Below are 7,151 nucleotides of genomic sequence, written 5' to 3' on the forward strand. Positions count from 1 at the left end.
ATACACTCTTTAGGATCTCTCTTTGGTATGTTTGGTATTTGTGAATCTTAAACATGGGAGCACGAAGATCAACTCCAAGCCCTCATACGCAAGGAATGGTCCATCTCAGGTCCCGTGTGGCTGAGCAGGCTATGGTCTAATCCTGCCACTGTAAGGGCTGGTCCATGGCACTGCCCAGCTAGTGTCTTCCATCCTCATGCTTTCCTTCTCCCTTCTCTCCTAGAAGCCCTTTTAAAAACAAGCTCATCAGAGAGCCCCCCTTGGCAGTCACAAAAGATTCTTTAGATGTGCCTGCCTTTATTCACATTGAGATTATTCATGCATATATGATCAGAATTACATTTTTCAGACTCCCTTCTCTCCTTTGAGCTATGTTCCCTTTTAAAATCTCTGTCTATAGAATGATGCCATTTCTTTGATTTAGGGGAAGAAAAATGCATCGATTGCCTAGAGAACACACTTGACTGTGCTCAGTCTTCCCTCCTTCAACTATTTTTAATTCCAAAAACTGTACTTATTTCCTCTCATAATCCCCACCCCCTTCACAAGCTACCCTTTCCTAACAAAAATTATGTTCAGAGCAGCAGTAACCTCTGCCTTCTGGAAGATCAAACTGATGGAAAAGCACAGCCAGGTAAGTATTTATCTGATTTCTTGATTTTAACACAATAAAACTGCCTGCCAATAGTTTGATGGTACATGTCCCATTTTCTAATTTTGTAATCTTTCTGAACCTTACTTTGCCCATCTATCAAATAGAGGAAATATCTACCTTATTAGTTCTCTTAGGCGTTCCAGGGAGGATCAAATGAAAAAAAAAAAAAGTGTAAAAATGTCTTGGAAAGGGAAAGTTAAATAAACAGTTCTTATTTGTTTTTCCCAAGGTCCAAAGTATGTGAGGAAAGAACTGCAGAAATATTATACAGGAGCTGCCTGTCTGAGAAAAGGCAGTAGAACTGGATCCAAGTGCCTGACAATACAGAAACGCAGAGTTATTGCTTGCAGGTGTTTGTATGCAGATCAGGAAGCAACAGTTAGAACTGGACATGGAACAACAGACTGGTTCCAAATAGGAAAAGGAGTACGTCAAGGCTGTATATTGTCACCCTGCTTATTTAACTTCTATGCAGAGTACATCATGAGAAACGCTGGGCTGGAAGAAACACAAGCTGGAATCAAGATTGCCGGGAGAAATATCAATAACCTCAGATATGCAGATGACACCACCCTTATGGCAGAAACTGAAAAGGAACTAAAAAGCCTCTTGATGAAAGTGAAAGTGGAGAGTGAAAAAGTTGGCTTAAAGCTCAACATTCAGAAAACTAAGATCATGGCATCTGGTCTCATCACTTCATGGGAAATAGATGTGGAAACAGTGGAAACAATGTCAGACTTTATTTTGGGGGGCTCCAAAATCACTGCAGATGGTGACTGCAGCCATGAAATTAAAAGACGCTTACTCTTTGGAAGAAAAGTTATGACCAACCTAGACAGCATGTTAAAAAGCAGAGACATTACTTTGCCAACAAAGGTCCATCTAGTCAAGGCTATGGTTTTTCCAGTGGTCATGTATGGATGTGAGAGTTGGACTGTGAAGAAAGCTGAGCGCCAAAGAATTTATGCTTTTTAATTGTGGTGTTGGAGAAGACTCTTGAGAGTCCCTTGGACTGCAAGGAGATCCAACCAGTCCATTCTGAAGGAGATCAGCCCTGGGTGTTCTTTGGAAGGACTGATGCTAAAGCTGAAATTCCAATACTTTGGCCACCTCATGTGAAGAGTTGACTCATTGGAAAAGACTCTGATGCTGGGAGGGATTGGGGGCAGGAGGAGAAGGGGACGACCGAGGATGAGATGGCTGGATGGCATCACTGACTTGATGGATGTGAGTCTGAGTGAACTCTGGGAGATGGTGATGGACAGGGAGGCCTGGTGTGCTGCGATTCATGGGGTCACAAGAGTCGGACACGACTGAGGAACTGGACTGAACTGGACTGATTCATACCATGCTCTTCTGTGTGCTTACAATTCGGAAAGAATAAGCAGAACTTGGGGAAAGGGATACAAGTGTTGCGAAGTAAGATCTATGCAGAAAAATGAAACTGACAGGCCTCAACCAGGGAAAAAAACCTTTTAAAAGGTGACCCAGGGTCCACACGGCCTCGGGCTGTGGGTGGAGGCGGCTCGCCCGGCCCCGGCCCCAGGGAGGGGCGTCCGTGCGGCGCCTTCCCAAGCCCATCGCAAGAGTCTTCGGCGCCCACAGGGGAGGGAGACCGTGTGCCCCCCGCGGCCGGCTCTGTCCACTCCGCCGCGCGCCGCCCGCTCCCCACCCGCGCAGCCGCGCCGATGGTCTGGCCCACTCCGGCCGCAGCCCACGTGGGCCGACGGGCGAGCTAGTGCCGGCTGGCAGAGCGGCGCCGAGGGGCGGCCCGCGGGGTCCGGCTGGGCGGGCAGCAAAGGCCTTGCCATAGGTAAAGGGGGCGCGCTCCCTGCCCGGGGGCTCCAGGTCCGGCCCCCACCACCCTACTCCTCCTCGGCTCTAGGCCGCGCCCCTGAACCGCGTGGCCCCGTAGGCCTTCGCGGCCCCGCGGAGGGCAACTTTAAGAAAAATGGCGCTGTCAGCCCAACAGATACCCAGATGGCTCAACTCAATTAAGTTGAGTAGCTTCAATGACTGCTCTGCAACTCAGAAAAGGTTTTCAGAGACCAGGAAAAACATTGTCGTGTGGCAGTTTTGCTCAGCCCCGTGCGTCCTCTGAGGATTGCTTTTTCCAGTGGGGTTTTAGGACTTACAGGACTTCCTCCACGGGAATAGTTCCCAGTCTGCCAACTCAAGTAGGCGAGAGATTAATTGTGCCCAAAGCACTTTGCTTCCTTCCGTGAGTGAGCCGCCACAGAAGACGCAGAAGCTGCCTGGCCTTGATCCTGAGCTGTCCAGGAAGGACTGGACGATGTGCCTCCGTTGTCCCCATTGCAGCCGATCTCCGGTGAGGAGGCTGTTCAGGTTACCGCAGGCCCATTGCCCCCATCTTCAGTCACACTTCGAGACTGTGTGGATCATTCCGAGACTCTGAGGAGGTTAGTGCTTCTAGGAGTGGATTTGTCCAAGATAGAAAAACATCCCGATGCAGCCAACCTCCTCCTGCGACTGGATTTTGAAAAAGACATTAAGCAAATGCTCCTGTTTCTTAAAGATTTGGGCATAGAGGACACCCAACTGGGACCATTCCTGACAAAAAACTATGCTATTTTCTCTGAAGACCTTGAAAATCTGAAGACCAGGGTGGCTTATCTACAGTCAAAAAATTTCAGTAAGGCGAATATTGCACAGATGGTCAGAAATGCACCATTCCTTCTGAGTTTTTCAGTGGAGAGATTGGATAACAGACTGGGATTTCTTCAGAAAGAGCTTGAACTTAGTGTGAAGAAGACTAGAGATCTGGTAATTCGTCTCCCAAGGCTACTAACTGGAAGTCTGGAGCCTGTGAAGGAAAATATGAAGGTTTTTCGGCTGGAACTAGGTTTTCAGCAGAATGAAATTCAACACATGATCACCAAGATCCCGAAGATGCTAACTGCAAATAAAAGGAAACTGACCGAGACTTTCGACTACGTGCACAACGTGATGCGCGTGCCCCACCACCTCATGGTCAGGTTCCCGCAGGTATTTAATACAAGGTTGTTTAAAGTCAAAGAAAGACATTTGTTTCTTGCCTATTTAGGAAGAGCACAGTATGACCCGACAAAACCTAACTACATCTCTTTAGACAAATTGGTATCTGTGCCTGATGGAATATTTTGTGAAGGGACGGCCAAGGCATCAGTACAAGACTTCGAGAAATTCTTAAAAACTCTTTAGTTTTTGATGAATGTTAAAATGTAATAATGTAAAGTGAATGTATATATGAATAAATATATTTTAAAAAAAAAGGTGACCCATTTTTTTCAACAAATAGTTACTAAGTGTGTAGGGCTTCAGAGGAGGAGTAAAAATGTAAAAGGATGATCTCTGCCCTCAATGAGTTATCCATTGAGTAAATACTTATTTTCATATTCCAAACATTTACTCAGAAAATGGTTTCAAGTATCTACTAAAGAAACATCAACATCTAACTTGCTGAGTATGGAGCAGTTAAGATAAAAACATGATTTTTGTGTATCATATAGAAATATGTAAATAACAGTATAATGTAAAAGCTTCTACATCAGTCAGGATGGGCTGAGCTATGCTGTCATAAAAAGCAACTCCCAAATTTTGATCACATAAAATAATTTCTCCTTCATGCCACTTATCTTCTGAATATGGAGGATATCACCATCAAACCATTTCAGAAGACTGCATCTCATTCCCATGGTTGCCAATATACAACATGGATAGGACCAATATTAATATGTTTACTGTCCATGAACGAAGGATGAAAAGAAATCACCTTTAATGTTTCCAAGTCAGAGTTTCAGGGTGACCTCCTAGAGCTACAGAAGGTCCATTGTTGAAGGCCTCCTTCTCCATCTGACTCTTCTCAGACCTCTCCTTCCATCCTGCCATGTGTAGAACTGGGCTCTTCGAAGTCTCAATCAGGCTACTCTTTCTGCCCAGAATATAGCCCCCGACTCCCACAGCCACACCACTGCATAACTAAATCTAGTACTGGGCTAAGTTGGTAGCATAAATTGGACACAAAGGAGTACTTTCTTAAAAGAAATTCTAGTCTTAGAAAACCAGAAGAGTAGTGCTCCTTTTAGCTGGAAAGTTCTAGTATGAGTCTTCCTGAATAGCATTTATCCAACATATCTCTTTGGAGCCCTGCTGGGTACCAACTCCTGTCCTGGGCACCAGAGATTCGATGCTGAGAATGATGATCTGTTCTCTACCTTCATGGGACTTTGCACAGATGTGGACATTAGTAATTAGTCAGATAATTACACAAAAGGATATTCCAAACTGCAACAGATGCTAGAAAGGAGAAAAATGGAGTGCTGTGTGTATAATGAAAATCCTGGGAAGGTTTACTTAGGCAAGTGGCATTTCAGCTGAAACCTGAGGGATGAATTGCAGTTAACTGAAGATAGGAGATGAACTCATGAACTAGGTCAGTAATTTTTTTAACTAAAAAAAAAAAATGGAATCCAGACTAATCCCAGACTAGTTCTATAGTTGCATCATTCTTAGTCACTAGCTTTGCATTCTTCTTTCTGTTGGAAAATATGGAGTTATGAGCTGTGTACTATGAACTGTACACATCCTTGAAGATACTTATTAAGGTGGGTTTTTTGGCCTGTGAATATCGTTTCTGCCATGTGTCTCTATGACCAAAAGTTGGGAACTAGTGGAGAAGATGACTTATCAAAGGGAATTCCAAGCTGATGATTCTACCACATGTCAGGAGAAAGGTCATTTACAGTAGAGAGTGTCAAATGTTACAAAATGTGATTTAACAATCCTTTCTAATATGATATCAACAATAATAGAAGGATGATTGGTTTATTTTTAAAATTTTTTCCATGAAAGATACTTTCATCAGCTTAGTGCTGAGGCAAAAACATCTTAAGTACTGACGTGATACAAATTAAATATCACTTGTTTTTTTAAAAGCTTGCTCTATTTCCTCCTCATATCATAATCCAGTGTGTGCTACATGTACATGTATGTGACGCATTTTATACATTTTCACCCTCATAACTTGACAGTAGGGAGGGATCTTGCAGTCATTTCTAAAAGCAGACAAAAGGCCGTTGGTTCTGCTCCGCACGATGGTTTGTGAAGACAGCATATCACACGCTTCCATTGATGATTATATAGCTCTATCCATCTGTCTGACTCTGGAGGTTGGGAGGCAAGATACAGCTCCCACCGTCCCCGTAAACAAAAGTAGACCATGCTGTCACCAGTCAGACACGCCAGCTAATTGGAGCTGTCGACAGACACAATATTCTGTGTCAACAGCTCTAGTAACAGTTTGAAACAGCAATGATATGTTGGTTGATGGTGAGGATGACACATGTGTCTCTAATAGCATGCTAGAAATCTGACATAACTAGAAAAGAATTACGAAAATGTGATTCCTGGCCTCTGGTATTCCTGTTGGTACTTCCCAGTCTCCACAGAGGTTGGGCAGGAGGAGCGGGGGTTAAGGGAAGAGGGTGGTGTAACACGTCTCTCTCCATATCACTTCACAGGCTGACAGCTTAATTTGAAACTCATAATGTCTAACTTTAAAGTGAATCTTGCTAAAAAGACTTGTTTCAACAAGCCACCAAATCATAACCTCTTTGGGAAAATTAAAAAAGCAAAATAACTTATTAGTACAGCTTGTTAAGTTGAAACCAAAAAAGAATGGAAACATTTCATCAATTTACCATTTCTATAACTAGACATTTATACTGATCATCAGGAAAGTAATGCTTCGAGTTAGATGTATACAGATGCTCATAGATATGGCTTATTCTTTAACCTCATTTTATGATAGACAAAGTAGGCCCAAAATACAAACAGTTTTGACAAGGCTTTAGAACATAAATGCATGATGTATTTTAATCTCTGTGTAAATCTCTGTGTAAAGCTAAGAAGGCTTTTACACCAGGTATTATATCAATACAAAATTAGAAAGTCCCTTGTAAATTTCTAATAATTTATTTATCCTCTAAATAACTTAATCATATGACTGACTCGGTTTGAACTTTAGCTCAGCCACTTACTAGTTTGGGTAAGTTAGTCAACCTCTCTGGGCCTCAATTTTCTCATCTATAAAATGGAAATTAGATAATTTCCCTCATAGGGTTATAAGGATTAAATGGGTTATTGCATTTCAAGTGTGTACAACAGTACCTGGTACATCACACAGTAAGCAACCAATACATATTATTATTATTATTATTATAGGCTCATTTCCAAGGAAGCCCTTTAGTGATTAATGAAAACAAGAAAAGAAATCCAAAACTTCAAACACCAAAGAACAAACGCTTGGGAGCCAAACAGGCCTGGGTTTAAATCCTTGTTTGGACCTTGGGCAAGTCACTTAACCTTTCTGAACATTTTTCTTTGTCTGCATGAGTTGATAATACCTGCATAAGTGTTGATTTGAGGCAATTTGAAGCACAGAGCAATTCATAATATATACTGAATATTTTACATATCATAGCAAGAATTATTATTA

General features: G+C 42.6%; 1 pseudogene; it reads left to right on the forward strand.

Moving 5' to 3' along the window:
- Positions 1 to 2,420: 2,420 nt before the first annotated feature.
- On the forward strand, positions 2,421 to 3,889 carry LOC138430987 (transcription termination factor 3, mitochondrial pseudogene; annotated as a pseudogene).
- Positions 3,890 to 7,151: the final 3,262 nt, after the last annotated feature.

The sequence above is a fragment of the Ovis canadensis genome, chromosome 1 (assembly GCF_042477335.2).
Source record: "Ovis canadensis isolate MfBH-ARS-UI-01 breed Bighorn chromosome 1, ARS-UI_OviCan_v2, whole genome shotgun sequence".
Taxonomy (NCBI): Eukaryota; Metazoa; Chordata; class Mammalia; order Artiodactyla; family Bovidae; genus Ovis; species Ovis canadensis.